This window comes from Pelodiscus sinensis, chromosome 2, assembly GCF_049634645.1.
Source record: "Pelodiscus sinensis isolate JC-2024 chromosome 2, ASM4963464v1, whole genome shotgun sequence".
Classification (NCBI taxonomy): domain Eukaryota; kingdom Metazoa; phylum Chordata; order Testudines; family Trionychidae; genus Pelodiscus; species Pelodiscus sinensis.
Window position 1 is genome coordinate 149,734,825 of NC_134712.1, and position 17,048 is coordinate 149,751,872.

Below are 17,048 nucleotides of genomic sequence, written 5' to 3' on the forward strand. Positions count from 1 at the left end.
TTAGATTGAAAGAATATTATGCACCATTTGTATGCCAATAAATAGGTGCGGGCAAAAAATATTCCATTTATATTGTGAAACTTTAAACGATTTTATTACAAGCTATGTCTTTCACATTCACAGATAGAATGGTGGGACTTTCTCTCAGTTTTGGCTGTATTTACAAAAGAAACTTTTTAAAAAATTTTTTTAGCTTTTATCCAGTTCGGCTGGAAACCTGATTGCCACATTGTAAACCAGTGCCCCTTTGTTTTGCGTTGAGAGGGAGAGAATGATATCACTAAAATATTATGCTGAAAGAAATGTGCAGGGAAATTTGTAAGTCTCACTTCACCTCAGACAAGTGACTATCTGTCTCACTCCCTGGTTCTTCATCTCTCTTAACATGTGCCTTTCTATGTTGCTTTTTCATTTCTAAACCACAACCTCACAGATACAGGTGAAACAGTAGCAGTTTCACTGTTCATCTCAATAGAACTTTTACTTTGATGTTAACATCAGAAAAGCTGGGCCCAAGCCAACACCTCAAACTCTTGGAACGTTTGAATCCATTTCGGCTCAGACCTGTCTCTAAGATACACTGTTTGTGACTGTTTCCTGTGAAGTGCTCAATACCAAAGTTGGAGGAAGAGGAGGTCATGCTACACCTCGCAGGTACAGTTAATATAAACTGTAATGCAAATGCAGCAGTTTGTCCACATTTCGCTATGACCACTACTGAAAGATCTAGTGGTTGGGTGTTACTTCCCATTGCCCAACGTCATTTGACAAACTTAGCTTAGCATTAAATAGAAACAAAAAAGGAGAACGAACTTTGATTTTGGGAGAAATGAGGGCTTTATATGTAATGGGGAAAGAAGAAGATAGGTGAGCAGGAATGAAGATATGATGAATAAAATGTTTTAACTTTGTTGGGACAAGTCCAGAGAGATAACTATTTGATACCCTGCCACACAGAGGAATTATTGTAGGTTTGGTTTTGTTTTGTTTTGTAAGAAGGCAGGAGGCAAGGTTTCAGGTAGCTTTGATATTGTTAATGATTGGTAACTATGGAGGATTCAGAAAATTCATAGTCCAGATTTTCATGATATGTACAATATTGCATATTTCATTTCCTAGAAATACATTTTGTATATGAGGGTGCTCAGTGAGGCATATAGTCAATCAAGTGTATGTGTCTAGTGTTGATTTTCCCCCACAATTGGATTTATACTAGTACTTTGATATTTTTGTTAGGCTTATAACCACTATCTGAGCAGGCTTCTCTTGGAATAAAGCAAAAGTACATCTTACCACAGGAGTGGGCAATAATTTGTATAGGGGGGCCACTTCACCAATTTTGGTAATGGTTCTTGGGCCGGCTTTGCCCCCAGAAGGGGCAGGGCATAGGCAGAAGGGGCGGTTCCCTATAGGCGCCAGATGTGGGGGAGACATGAGGGGAGAGGAGACTTTGTGCATTCTCTTGCAGGGCAGAGGAGCACACACAATCTCTCAGCCCCTGACCACACCGTGCTAGAGGCGCGCAGTGCCCAGAGAGAACTGCCAGCTGTTTTGAAAAGCTGGCGGTTCCCTTTGGTGCTGCGTGCCCCTAGTGGGGCAGGAGACTTTGTGCACACCTCTGCCCCATCCTGCCATGGGTGCACAGCGCCTAGAGGGAACCACCAGGCATTTTGAACAGCTGGCAGTTCCCTCTAGGCACCGTGCACCCCTGGCAGGGGAAGGAGACTTTGCACACTTCCCCTCCCCCAAACCCGTATTGGCCTGAGGGTGGGGGCACAGCAAGGTGGTCTGTGGGCCAGATCAAACTGCTTGGTGGGCAGGATGTGGCCTGCCAACTGTATCTTGCCCACCCCTGTTTTAGTGTGTGTTAAAGAAAAGGAAGAAAAATGAATGCACTGTAGAAAATCTATGCATTAAAAGTGTTAACCTGTGTTCTGGTAACATGTGGAATTATATAGACAAATATTTCTGATCCTAATCATTCTTTCTTCTAGAAGTTGCTAATTGGGGTATGGTTTTGAATAAACAGGCATTCATTTGATGGTGGCACGGGGTGTTTGTCTAAATCTGATAAACCATTCATTGCCTGAGCTGAGAAGGAGCACAAATAAAGGCCCTTATCCTGAAAGATACTGAGCATCTGCAACCAACACCTCATTTCACTGGCAGCTTTGTCTAAGTAGGAGCTGAGTGAAAAAGGTGGGTTAGGTGAGGACTGGTTCCCTTTTGGGAGTAGGGCGAAGTTACACGGTGCCCTGGTAACTCCAAGAGGGTATTTCATGAAGTACATGCAAGGCCACAAGCTGCACTATCCCACTGGATGCTGCGGTCTGCTCACTCAGGTCCACATTCTCTCTTTTCTCGTGTGCTTTGATATAACTCAGCCCTTGGAAGCTAAAGGGAGAAAAGCCTCTGTGCTCCCTCAAGCATACTGTTGCTAAAGGAAGGTTCTCTCCTAACGAGGGCTACATACAGTCTGGATGTAGTGAGGGCATCAAGTTTTGGACCATTTCTTTCAGTAGGAATGGTGGATGTTCAACACCTTTCTAGACCTAGCTCATAATGAGCATTAGAACCTGGGAGGGTTTTGTGAGTAGGATCTGTCAGTCTAGTGTATCTATAGCAGGCAAATGCTGTACTGCTTAAAATCTTAGAACTGAAGAAATTAGGTTCCTCGGTGCAGTGTTGAGTTTTGAGTTCCCCAGCCTTCGTCTGAGTCCAAGGCTTGTCCCAGATAGGGCTGAGGTGCCAGAGCAAAACAAACTCAGAGGGGAGCTCATATTAGTAAGGTAGGGTACATTAAGTGATGAGCTAATAAACCATTTTGTTAGTCTTTAAAGTGCTGCATAGACCTGTCTTTTGTTTCAGCTAGACCAGACTAACATGGCTGCATCTCTGTCACTAAGGTAGGGTAAGTTGTGATTTCCTGAAGGCATGTGGTTTCCTAGAGGCTCCTGCTGAGGCAGCCTAGATCTGAATATCTTCAGTGAATGGCCATAAATGCAAATGAGCCCCAAGTACTCATTTGGAGTCACTCTACAATGACTTTCTAAAGGGTAGTACTTCCAAAGAGATTGCTTTTCTTAATGAGCAGATGGCCAAAAGTATAGTTCATTTGGACAGACCCAAACCATTTAAAAAAAATTAAAAAACAACAAATAGTCTAGTAGCACTTTAAAGACTAACAAAACATGTAGATGGTATCATGAGCTTTCCTGGGCGCAATCCACTTTTTCAGATGACAGGAGTATTAAAAAAGTCCAGATCCAAGAATAAATAAGGGCAGGGGAGGGGTCGGGGAGAGGAAAAAAATCATTTAGTTACTCTGCAAAAATTAGTTGGTTTGTTTATTTGTTTACTAGAAGATTTACCTAGTGTTGCTCAGGGTCCTTACCTCAATTTTTGTTTTTTGGAAAATAAAATGAAAATGTACATGCTTCTTTTTAAGTCATTGCTCTGGGGTGGAGCTGGGGATGAGGGGTTCAGTGTGCAGGCTGCCTTGGGGAGGAAGGACAACCCCAGTCCTCTCTCACTGCAGCAACCTGGGGCCAGGTGAGAAGTGTCTCTCTATGGCTGCTGCAGCAGGCATCACCGAGGGAGGGGCCCATGTCCTCCACCTGGGGCAGATCTAGGTTTGTCTGCCCTTAGCACTCCCCAGCCAGAGTGAGCAATACAGCAAACTGTGCACGTTCCCCTCGCCCCCTGGTGAAGGGGAACAGCCAGCAACATTCCTGTATGAATTGGGGGAGAGGGCAGGATTTTCAGCTCCCCCTGCTCTCCTTAAATGGCTCCTGGGGTGGACTTTTTGTACAACAAAGAAATGTGAACACTGATATTGGGGAGGATTTTGACTAACGGGTGGGAGAGACACTTCTTTGGGCCAAGTGACAGAGCAGGTTGTTGAAAGAGAGTTCTTAGGCTGAGAAAACAACACAGATGTTTTCTGCCAGGTTTTATATATTTCCAAACTTTGTGACTCAAGCTTCCCTCACCTAGAAATGTTTTCTTAGTGTGCGACTGGATGTGTTTATTTCAATGTACCCTTCATTTGATTTTTTTTTAAATTCTTTTCTTTGTAGAATTTGCCAATGAACAGTCCTGCAAATCCAGAGATATCCACTTTATATCTGCATCAGCAGATATCCGCAGCTCATTTTTGCAGATACAAATGTGGATGCGGATGCGGATACACATTTTGTATCTAGAACTCTGCAAGTATGTGGAAATCTGCTTTATATTCACAGGTGTTTGCATCGGCAGATGTGGATATGGATATCCTTGGCTCATTTTTGCCGATACAGATGCAAATACAAATTTTGAATCCATACAGGCCTCTACCAATGAAGGCTGTTTTGACTTATGGCAAGCTTAACAGATTCTAGAAGCTTGTAACGCAGGAGCATCTAATTAAAAAAAAACCTTTGAGGAACATAAAATAATGTGGAAAAATATTATGTGATCTTGTACTGAGGGGCTGACTTTGATTGCACTGGCAGCCTTTATTGTGGCATTTCCTGACTTCTGAATGCTTGACTTTGCAACCTTAATCACTGTCTTTTAATGAAGTGGGTATGTATGTGTACTCCCTCCCCCCATTCTTCCCCCTCCTACATTTTAATTAGGCTGCCTCCTTCCTTAAGGTTGGCACACTTGGTGCTTGGCCATATAAAGTAGAATCAGGCTGGGCAGCCTAAGATGCTGTAGATGCCATTCCAAAACTGAAAGCCAAGGGTTTCACTCACAAGATACCTGCTAAGATGCTTCAAATTCTGCAAAAGAAACCTGAGGTCAGATGGCCCCATGCTGACACTGAATGTAAACATTAACAAGAAATTTTTCAGGAGAGAGCAAAGGTGGATTGTGGAATTTATTTTAAGAATTTGGCAAAAGAAGCAGGAAAGGGAGTAGAATCTAAAAAATTACAACCTGCATTTAAAGCTATTCAGTTACTTCAATCCAAACCTGGACCTCGTGCAAGGTTTATGCTGATGAATAAGGCAAACGGTAAAACATGGCCAACCCAAGAAAAAAGTTCTCAGAAATGGAAGGAATAGTATGAAACTGCATTTAATCATTCTGAAATGAGTCCTTGGCCAGATGTAGATGTATTAGTAGTAGGTACAATCCCTGACACCAACACTTAAGTTGAAATACTTATATTGGAAGAGGTTTGCTCTGCCATAAAGAAAATGCTGCTGGACCCAAGAGCGTAACACCCTAACATTTCAGATTAGCCAGGGAGTTTTTAAGTGTAGCATGACACCAACATTTTGTCTGGTTGGTCAGATCCTATACTTGCTCTAAACTTGCTATACTTACTACAAGGGATGCTATATTTGCTCTTTGTCTTTTGTCTGAGCTCCATCAGAAATTCAGTCCTCCCTTGACAGCAGCATATGTTCTATGTAAAGGCACCTTTCAATTCTGTGGTTAGTGCTGTCCTGTAGAAGGCTCCACAAGCCCTGGCATCCCTGACACCCTGCTGAGGTTAATGCAAGATGTCCATTATGTCTTAAGAGTGGGTGTGATGGGGAACTCATAGATCTGACAGGTTTCACTGAAGATCTAAGAAGAAGCGGGGATGTGTCCTGGCTCAAGTCCTGCTCTGCCATGCAGTGAATTGGCTCTCTGAACTTATCTCCACAGATAGTGGTATAATGGTCAGTTCAGCTTTGTTTACTGACCTGGATTATGCAGATGGTGTCACCGTCTTTGGCCAGGATGCAAATGACCTTAAAGATCCACTAGAGCAGTATTTCTCAAAGTGAGATCCATGGACCCATGGGGGCCCATGAAGAACATTCAGGGAATCCACGGGCTCTGCTGATCAACTTCTGCCCCTCTCTCCTGCCCCACCCCAGAGCTCCCTCTATCACCCCCAACCTTTCATCTGATCCCACCCCACAACTCACACACTCAGCTGAAGCTTTCACCTGCACCCTAATGCCCTGCCCCATTCTTGCGAGGGGGTGGGAGAGTGAGTGACAGAGGGAAGGGGGTTGAAGTGAGTGGGGGGTGGGTTTCAGAGAAAGGGTGGGAGTCCTGGAAACTTTTGAAATATAAATAGGGAGGTTGTCATTTTGCTAAAGTTTGAGAAGCACTGCACTAGATAGTTCAAGCAGAGCTACCTCAGGCTGAAAGCTAAGGTTTTCTTGGACAAAACCAAAAAATCTAGTGTGTCAGCACAAAAACTGTGATATAATACACCCATGGGGAAGAACAAACTGTGGAAGTAGCTGGTGATTTCATCTAAGTGGTTCATTGTCAACAAATGGGCATTAAGAAAATCCATTTAGAAGCCTCAGCCATGAAGGACCTGTACTGACATCTGGAGCTGCTCTGCCCCCTGCCACCAAAAAAAAGATAAAATTCTATTCAAAAGTATGAATTCAACAAAGCTGTGTCGTTTCAATCCTCTTGTATGGATCTGAAATATGGGAACTGCAAAACAAGACATTTGGAGGCTGACGGAATTTCAGGTGTATTGCCCGCAGTGACTAATGAGCATAACATGGTTTGATTTTATCAGTAATAGGCATGTATAAGGAAGAATTGGTCTCAAGAGGACTGACATCATCACCAGTCACTGCTAATTGGTACTTTTTGGTCAAAAAGCCCACTTTGGAGATAAAGGCCCCTTGACATCAGAAGGGACACTACTTAGCTAGAGATTGGCAGCAGGCTCATGGTTATCTGTGATTAACCTGGCTGCACCAGATCAGCAATAACTCGACAGAGTGTAAAGACTTGGAATAAAGCCAAACAAGGCAGCAATGGACATTTGGAACCATGGACCCTCACACTCTAAGGACAGGTCTACACTAAAAGGGAGCATTGAATCAAGGCTAGGTCTACACTACAAAGAAAGTCAGGAAAAGAGACACAAATTGTGAACTGCAATTTGCATATCTTTTTCCACTTTTCTTTTGAAAGAGACTTTTCTGAAATTTGGCGTGTCTACATAGCACGAAATTTTGGAAAAACCTTCTTTTTCGAGCCATCCCTTCTTCCTTTTGAAACAAGGTTTACAGGGATGGTGAAAGAATTTTTTTTGGAAAAGCAGATGCATTCCTTGGACATGGCATAGCTTTTCCAGGATACCTCCAAAAAAAGGTTCCCCTACCCTCTGAGTTCAATTTAGTGAGTCTTAAATAGACTCATTAAATCAAACTCCAAAAGATCGATCACGGCAGCATCGATCTTCCATTTAGATATGCCCTAAGTCTGCTGCTATTCTTTCCTTCTCCCTTTCCTTCACTCTGCCTGGGAGGCTCTGAGGCAGGCGTAGGGGAAGCATTGAGAGCACAGACAGTCTCCCTGCTGCCAGTTTCTATGCCTGTTGCCACAGCAGGCCCTGGCTGTGATTAAGAGCAGTTGTAGGGACATTACTGCTCAGCCCCTGCAGTCCTGGGATGGAGCATGCCTAATTGCTGTGTATGGGATGGTGCAAGTATCATCACGAGAGGGAATGGAACATGTCCAGTGCAGATAGAATCTCCAGAGAATATAGCGGTGAGACTCTAAGAAGCTTCTAATGAGGATGTACAAACTGAGTTTTTTTTAAAGCTTATACATTTGAGGGCATTTTCACAGGGACAGAAAAAGGCATATGTATGACATCTAGCTACCCTGGCTCCAAAGCATGGCAGTCCTGTAGTATCTCAATGGAAATACTTATAATAATTTATTAACATGGATATAGCAATGTGTTTTTTCCTAAACTCATTCTCAGAGATGGTTAAACTGTTTTAGCTAAAGCTTTCCAAAACTGATCTGCCCGAATCAGACTCCTGGCATGGAAAATTTCAGTCTCAACAGTTAAAAGTTTTTGGCAAAGTTATAAGCTACAGCAAAGTGCAGTGTTATAAATGGAATGGTTTGGCAACCTCAACTCTAGGCTTCGCTACTTGCACTGCTTAGTGTAGAATAGAACGACTGCTAAAAGTAACTTCCTTTTAAAGTACAAAGAGCCACATGACCAAAAAGATACTAGGTACCAATCTCTCTCAAATTAAGAGCTTGTGTTGGTTGTGCTTGTAGCCATGATGGTACATTTTGTACACAGTTCACTTATGCAATTATAATGTCTGCTTTAAGGGGTACAAAATGTAACAAGAAGATACTGCTCCTTGCTTTTCGGTAGTGGGTTTAATATATAGTGCTTGAAAAATTATTAATGGCTGGTCATTAGTAGATATAGTCTCTTTTCTCATAATACATGATTGTTTTAATTTTAAACTAGCACTTTGCTTGGCGAGTGTAATTATTGACAAAATGTCTGTTTGTCTTCATCCGATGATTAACTAAATCATCCTTTTCTTTCCAAGCAAGAGCTGTGTCCCTCTGCCCTAAATCTTCCTAGTTAGGAATGAGGGAGGGAAAGCAATTTAATTAAGTTAACTTTATTGACCCACTGGAGCTGTTGTTTAATGGTATGACTCCCTGGAGTCTGGCACAGGTAAATTGAATGAATGCCACAGAATATCACTTCCCTGCATTGCATATTTCAAACCTTTGCCAGGCAGCTTGGGATGAACAGCCAATCAGGGAAAAGGTTCCCCCCACCCAGCATAGATGGCATTTCCCATTATGCTCAGAACAATGTGCAGAGTGTTACCGATTCATGCCTGTGAGTATACTGAGATTGTATGTGCTATTCAGCTTTATATTCAGAAGACAACTTTTTCTGAATTGGCTTTTTAGCCATGTTTCAAAGATGCCTTTTTATGAAGGAAAGAAATCTAGCATGTGAATCTGAATGAATGTGCTGTGAGTACACCATTTAATATAAGTGCATCAATACATTCATTCTGCATGGGAAATCAGAATCTGATAGGATGATAAGAGAGCTCTTTGAGGGTTACAATTGTGATAAAATACTTGAGAATAAAATAGTCTGTTTCCTTGTCAGGTAATTAGGGATGATAAAATGAAAGCTAAATAGACTAGGAATGTTTCCCATTGATACTAGTGCTTACCACTTGTTAGGTTACTATTTTCTTCTATTGTTAAAATCAGTGTCAAAATGTTTTATTCATCTATAGCTACAGCAGCTGTTGCAGATGACTGGAACAATATGTCCTTTTCTGAACTATTCCATAAATACTGTTTGTTACTAGATGATAAAATAATGTAGTTTAGTCTGCTACATGTGGACTGCTAGTCAATTTCTTTTAGAGTAATGATAGACAAGTGGTTCAGTCATTCAACAGCAACTTCATTCATAAAATATGTAAAGCATCTTTGGTTAACACATGAGATCCAAAGATCCAGCACTACAACTCTGTATGAAGACTTACATGCTAATTATTGTTTTAGGGAAAAGTAAGCATCATAATTTTAATAGCAATTAACAATCCTTCCTTCTCCTCCCCCCCCCCCCCCCCCCCCCCCAGAAAACATGAGGAAGTTGCTGTTTTAGTTTTTGAGGGTTTTTCCCCTGTGTAGATCTGGAAAGATATTGTCAGAAAGCTTCAGGATAATTACTTGAATTTGAAATTCCTTTCTTAAATAAAACATGTGCACACGCAAAGGCTCTGTGCTCCTCAGCCTAGGTAGGGACACACTGAACCATCTCAGCAGCTTGTGCAAACTAGCACAGCTGAATCCAATGGCTATTGAGTTCAGGCTGAAGATCTGACCCATTGACTTCAATGGAATTTCTCAAAAGCATAAGGGGCCACTGGCATGCATCTGATTGCAGGATTGGGACTAGTGTACAATGATAGTTGCTAGTGGTAATAATGATTCTGCTTTGGGCATGCACTGGTGTAGTCCTCTGGAGTAGCTATGAATATTTCTGTTCCTCTCTGATTTCCGGTATCCCGTTATGCCTTACTGAAGTTTGTAAAATACACCACATAACATTTTAAAGTAAATTTTAAAGTTGTGGCACAAACTAAAACCGTCCAGAAGATTCTCAGTAAAGATTAACCCCCTGTCTTGAATTGTGAGAGTGTGCACCATAGCCTCTGTGCTAAGATTTAATTCCAGGAGTTCTGTTGCTTTTAATTGAATTTTATTTTCATGTGGCTAGTTGTTAATTTTGTTTGTTTCATAAACGGAAAAAGCCTTCTATGACAGATTTTTTGGGATCTGTTCCAGTGTCCAGTTCTGATATCTTGTTTAATTATGCAACAGCTACCTAAAGACACAAAGACTGTATTCTGAATCTGAGAGACTGAAATGACATTTTTCAATACAGATGGTCTTATTTTGGGGCACTGGACAGTTAGTTCGAACTAACTTTCCTAGGCGCTACACTAGCGCTCCGTTAGTTCGAACTTAATTTGAACTAACGGAGCGCTTAGTTCGAACTAGGTAAACCTCATTTTACGAGGATTAAGCCTAGTTCGAACTAGCTAGTTCGAATTAAGGGCTGTGTAGCCCCTTAATTCGAACTAGTGGGAGGCTAAGGCTTCCCAGGTTTCCCTGGTGGCCACTTTGGCCAACACCAGGGAAACTCTATTGCCCCTCTCCCGGCCCCGGAGCCCTTAAAGGGCCACGGGCTGGCTACACAGTTTGTGCCAGTTGCAAGGCTGCAAGCACCTGTGCCAGCAGACCCTGCACCTGCCACAGGATGAGCCAGCCACCCGAGGGCTCCCAGCCCTCCAGTGCTCCCCAGGACCAGCCTGGCGGCTCCCAGGAGCCTGCCCGGGGGCGCAAAAGGCGGGCGCCCGCTTGGTCAAGTGCGGAGATCATGGACCTCATCGAGGTTTGGGGGGAAGCCTCCAATGTCCACGATCTCCGCACTAGCCACAGGAACGCGGCCGTCTACGGCCGCATGGCTGCCAGCCTGGCTGCCAGGGGCCACCAGCGCAGCCGAGAGCAGGTCCGCTGCAAGGTCAAAGACCTGCGGCAGTCCTACTCCCGGGCCTGCCAGCCAAGGGCCAACCCAGAGGCCTGCCCCCACTTCCACGCCCTGGACCGCCTCCTGGGGGCTCATGCCGTCCCTGCCCCCCGGGACGTGATTGACCCCGGGGCAGAGGGCTCGCTCCTGGAGACGGAGGAGGAAGAGGAGGGCTCTGAGAGCCAGGAGTCTGCCGCCAGCCTGCCTGGGACCCGGGATCCCCGAGGCACCCCACAGAGCCGCTCGCCTGCATCATCTGAGGCCGGGGAGGCGTCCACCTGTAAGTACTATCGTGTTCCCCTTATGTGTACGGGGGGCTGGGGCAAGAGGGAGCCCCGGGACCGTGTGCCTGGGCCTTGCCCACCATGGAGCAGTAGCTGGGGATCCTACAGGGGCCCTGGCCTTGCAGAGGGGAGCTGGGTTTCACACACCTGGGCCCCTGGGGTAATTGACCGCTGGTCTTGTTGCACCACAGCTGCAGCACCTGGGACTGCAGGGCACACCACACCGCCTGCAGCAGCTGCCCGTGCCCGGGCAAGCAGGACAGCCAGGAACCAGGAGGAGTACCAGAGGCGGCACCTCCGGTTCCTGGATCAACAGCTCCATTTCCAGGACTACTGGGTCCAGGAGGACCTGAGGCTGCGCCGGAGGAGTCTGGAGGCCCTGGAGGAGCAGGGCCATGCCCTGCAAGGCCACCTCCAGAGCCTGCTCGACCGCTTCCCATTTCCTCCTCCTGCTGCTCCCCCTGCTCCCCCTCCTGCTCCCGCTCCCCCTCCTGCTCCTGCTCCTGCTTCCGTTCCTGCTTCCTCCACACCCCCTGTCCCTCCTGCCCCCCCCCCCCTCCACAACTATTTCCCACCGACGCCCCCGGACCCGCAGTGTGGCGAGACGGGAGAGGCAGCCAGACTCCCACCCCTGAGCTTTCCTTTCCCTTCCTCCCTTCCCTCCCCTTCCAGCTCCCTCGTCCCAGGTTTCCCCCTCCCCTCTCCAACCCTCATTCCTCCCTTCCCGCACCCAGTTATGTTAAATAAACAGACGTTTTTGTTTCAAAAACAGGTGTCTTTATTTTACAGTAGATAGGGAGGGGAAAGTGGAAGGGGGGTAGGGTGGAAGAAGGCCCCAGTGGGGCATTCAGGGAGAGGTCAGTCCTCCTCCTCCTCCTCCACCAGGAAGCTCTCCCGCAGGGCTTCCCGGATCCGGACGGCCCCCCGCTGGGCTTCCCGGATGGCAGCGGTGCGGGGCTGACCGTAGTGTCCAGCCATGCGGTCAGCCTCAGCCATCCAGGCTGGCAGGAAAGCCTCCCCCTTCCGCTCACACAAATTGTGGAGCACACAACATGCCGCCACCACGGGAGGGATGTTGTGCTCGACCAGGTCCAGACGGGTGAGGAGGCATCGAAAGCGGGCTTTCAGTCGCCCGAAGGCCCCCTCCACCATGATGCGGGCCCTGGTCAGCCTGGCATTGAAGGCCTGGCGGGAGGGATTGAGGTGCCCCGTGTAGGGCTTCATGAGCCAGGGCTGCAGTGGGTAGGCGGCATCCCCCACCAGGCACACGGGCATGTCCACGTCCCCGACCCTGATGTGGCGGTCGGGGAAGAAGGTCCCAGCCTGCAGCCGCTGGCACACGGAGGAGTTGCGGTACACCCGGGCGTCGTGTGCTTTGCCGGACCAGCCCACATTAATGTCCGTGAACTGGCCCCGGTGGTCACACACGGCCTGCAGGATCACGGAGAAGTACCCCTTTCTGTTGACGTACCGGAACGCCTGGTGTTCCGGGGCACGGATGGGGACGTGCGTCCCGTCGATGGCCTCCCCGCAGTTGGGGTAGCCGAGGGCGCCGAATCCCCGGATGACGGCGTCCGGGTCGGCGAGGCGGACCACCCTGCGGAGCAGCACCCGGTTGATGGCCTTGACCACCTGCGGAGAGAGACACAGCAAAGCGCCAATCAGTGGGGCGCCCGGGTGGCTGGGAGCGTGCGTGCCCTGGCAGTGCCCCGCGCCCCACTCCCGGAAGCAACCCCCCTGGCGGCATGTAGTACAGCCGGGACAGCCCGACCCCTCCGGTGCGGGGCGCTTTCACCTCCTCCCGCCCCCCCTTTGTCCCTGGGGCGGCCCATCCCCTCCTCGCAGCCCCCCTCCCCCCCGGCTCGGTGGCCGACGAGCGCCATACCTGCATGAGCACCGCTCCGACGGTGGATCTCCCCACGCCGAACTGGTTCCCGACGGATCGGTAGCTGTCCAGCGTGGAGAGCTTCCAGAAGGCGATGGCCACCCGCTTCTGGAGGGGGATGGCGGGCCTCATGCGAGTGTCCCTTCTGCACAGGGCAGGGGCGAGCCACTTGCAGAGCTCCAGGAAGGTGTCCCTCCTCATCCTGAAGTTCTGGGTCCACTGTCGGTCGTCCCAGCGCTCCAGGACGATGCGGTCCCACCAGTCGGTGCTGGTGTCCAGACGCCAGACGCGGCGGGGCACGCCGGTGCCAGGGCGCCGCCGCGGCTCCTCCACAGCTCCTCCGCAGCCAGGTGGAGAGGCAGGGGGCTGACGTTCACCAGGTGGTGCCAGGCAGCCTCGAGCCATTGCTGGCAGGCTTGCAGCAGCAAGTCCAGAACGTGCACCAGAAGGTGCAGGGTGAGCCGTGGCTCCATGTTGCCACCTGCAGCGGCCCCCCCGAAGGGAAGCACCGACACAGATGGGCACAGAGACCGACGCTTTGCTGTCCCTCGGCGAGGTTGGCAAGCAAGCAGGAAAAGCTGAGAACTGGCTGTCCAGGGGGGTCCCTTTAAGCACGAACCTCAGATAGCCTCAGACAGCAGCCACACAAAGCAACTGCTGACCTGATGCCCTGCCAGAACCGGTTTCAGCTGCCCTTAAATGCCCCCCTGCATCCAATCAGTGTGGACGCGCTAGTTCGAATTAGCAAAACGCTAATTCGAACTAGTTTTTAGTTCTAGATGCGCTAGTTCGAATTAGCTTAGTTCGAATTAACTAATTCGAACTAAGTTAGTTCGAATTAGCGCTGTAGTGTAGACGTACCCTCACTCTCTAAGTCAGTGGTGCCCAACACAGTGCCTGTGGGCGCCATGGCATTTATGTGCGCCCAGGGCCAGCCCAAGCCATTCTTGTGCCCCAGGTGCATGGCACATGCACAGCCCCACCCCCGGGTGCTGGGCAGCCCCAAAAGTTTAGGGACCACTGCTCTAAATATTGAAAGAAGGAAGGAATGTGTATCAGATAAATAGAAAAAAAAACCATTTCCCTGTGTTATTGTTTCCTTTCCTAAGGGAAAGCAGTGGAATAGAGTTGTGAAATGCCATGTTACACTGTTAAAGAAAACCCCACACTGGTGGAGGAATATTATTTAGAGTGCATGTCTGATCTTTCATATTTAAAGCCAACTTCTGAACTCCTAGGCAAAGCCTGATTGAAAAAACTCTGTATTAGATGGATAAGCAAGGAGCTCTAGCATCACTGCTAATACAGTATGTGGACTGTAGATGCAGTGCCTATGTCAAGCCAGTCTCCACTCCCCTAAGTACAAGACAATGGACAGCAGGTCTTTATGCATGTGTCTGAGAGGATGGAACAAATTTAGCACTAAGCGATTTGTGCCTGAAACTATTTCTGAGTACTGCCACCAATTTGTCCTGCTATTTAAATACCCATATATCATAACTGTGTTTTCTTGGACTGTGTTGTTTTACGTGGTTTCACCTCCTTGATTTCTACGTATTGACCATACACTCATTGTAATAGATATGAGTGAACAGGCTCAGATAAAATAAAAACTAAACACAATTTCAGAATGAAACAAGCCCATTCTTTGTATAGATCAGAATGGTTTTTGCATCCCTTTCCTTCTGCCAGCAGATGACACCATATAGAAAATGGAACAAGAAAGCCAATGTTGTGCTACTTCCTGCCTCCTTGGTCACACTGCAAAAGCGACAAGGAGTCCTGTGGCACCTTATAGACCAACAGATGTATTGGAGCAAAATACTAACAGATATACTGGAGCAAAATCTTTCATGGGCAAAGACCCACTTCGTCAGATGCATGCCCAAGAAAGCTTTTGCTCCAATACATTTGTTAGTCTGTAAGGTGCCACAGGACTCCTTGTCACTTTTGCAGATCCAGACTAACACGACTACCCCTCTGATACTTGGTTGTACTGTGAATTTGTGGATCCACCCCACTTCTCTTTCACATCAGGCAATCACAGAGAGAGGAGAAGTTGTTTTCTTGAGTTTGTATGTTGGTGGTGGTCTCTACCAAACTCCCAGAGTTCCTCTGGGCGGCGTCCACTGGCTCCCTTGACAGCTTTGAGGAGCAGTGGGCACTGTCCAGGGTTCTCTGCTCGGTGTCCCTATCTGGCTCCCTTGTTTTGAACCTGTGACCCACACCTCTTGATTCTTTTGTCATTATTTGTCCCCCGTTATTAGTTGGACATCGGTCCAGTTGTCCCTCCCGCAAGGCTGTTAAAAGGGGCTTTTAGAACGTGGGCGGGCTTTGCCCACGCACCTTCCCATGTTTTCAAATAGAACCAAGCTCCCTTGAAAATCTGGCCTATGGTTTCAGGTTCTAGCCTCTTCCACAATGTTGGGCTGGCTCATTTTTTCCACCTCTATTGTAATTGTTCCCCAATAAATGTTGTTTTCTTTTGCCTGTGCGTGGTGCTAGAAGTAAAAGTATATATGTGCAGGGCCTTTTGTTCACTAATAAATTAGGCAGTATAGATCCGTATTTCTGAATCATCCAAACAAACACCTTTTATTTTCCTTTTACATATCAATCCCATGCCTTTGTTTCCTTTCCAATTTAGGGGACAGTGATGCGTTTAGTTCTTGCATTCCTGAAAGAGAAGGACTCTGTTGTTTTCATCATCCAAACAATAGATATTGCCTAAGTGTAGACTTAATTTTCCTTTTCCAAGTGAGGCACAGAGTGATCTTTACCCGTTGCTCTAAGTCTAAATCTTCTGAGTGTCAGTTTTGCCTACCCAATTTCAGATGTTACCAACATGAATTGGATCTTAATCTAAGAGCACAACACTATTTTAATTTTTCATCACCACTCATATACCAGGAACATGTAATAGCATGCTAATTTATTTTGTTCACATCAGCTAATCAATGTCAAAAGAACTCAGAAATCTGAACTATTTACTACTGCTGTACTTTGTGTAGAACTAAAGAATTACAATGCTCTCTGGTCTACTGTATAGCAAAACATTCATGATTCAATATTGAATTGAATACACTTATCTTAATAAATAATTACATGTGATATATACTGTACATAGAGCTGGTCAGGATACTTTTAATTAAAGAGTATTTTGTTTGAAAATGTCAATTCGTTGAAACTGATGCTTTCCCCTAAAGGGTTAATTTTTACTAGAAAAAGTTTCTTAAGTCCAGGGTGGAATTTCTCATCAAAAAAGGAGGGGGAAAAGGGAGGCAGAGCGTGGGCAGGAGGGAGAAACACAGTCAAGAATAGTCAATAGGCCAATAGTAAGGGCACTCCACCTGGAATGCAGTAATCCCAGGTCATGTATCTGATCCGAACCATTTATTGGCCAAGTCTAACTGTATCCCTATGATGTCTCTGTGTGTATGTATTTCCTTGAATTTTTGGAACTTCTGCCAGAAGTAAAATCCAATAGGACCTGCCTAGAATAGCCTTGGGCAGTACAAACTCTGAGCATCCAGATTACTAGTCCTGTGATGATCTCTAATTTTAAATGGCTAATGTTATTTCAGCAGTTAGACAAACATCATGGGCTGTGCAGAGCAGTTTTATTAAGGGTGCAATAGTATTCTTCAATTTAAATGGCTATAAAGAAGTTAAAAACCAAGTTAGATTTATTATTGAACCAGAAGTTATATCTGCCAGTTTGTGGTTTGCATAATAAGAAGCAGGAGAAGGAGTAACTTGAAATATATCTTGGAAATAGAAAAATAAAACTGGAGATGATATTGTGCCATAAAGATTAGTTATGAAGAATTATTTTTAAAAATTTTCCATAGCCCCAAAACATTACTTCTCAACCCATCTTCTATAGATACAATATAATTTAATCAGTGGCTATCCTGGGAAAGAATGTTCACAATATAACTGTCTCATGAACCTGTTTTTTAAAGAAACCCTGAAAAAAAGAATCCTAGGTATTATGGACCAAGTTCTGCTCACCGTCACACTCCTGTAA

At 46.3% G+C, this 17,048-nt stretch overlaps 1 protein-coding gene across 6 annotated transcripts in view; it reads left to right on the plus strand.

Annotated features, from left to right (window-relative positions):
* LOC102455363 (poly(rC)-binding protein 3-like) overlaps positions 1 to 17,048 on the plus strand; it is a 685,006-nt gene that overhangs the window by 453,800 nt on the left and 214,158 nt on the right. The window contains exon 1 of one of the 6 annotated variants that reach the window (XM_075921617.1): positions 8,526 to 8,629. The exons of 3 other annotated variants lie outside the window; for them this stretch is intronic. The gene's annotated coding sequence lies outside the window, so the exon portion shown is untranslated. Of the gene's footprint in view, positions 1 to 8,525; positions 8,630 to 8,660; positions 8,770 to 17,048 lie in introns of those variants that run through there. 2 more of the 6 variants (XM_075921616.1, XM_075921619.1) reach the window with 2 other exon arrangements.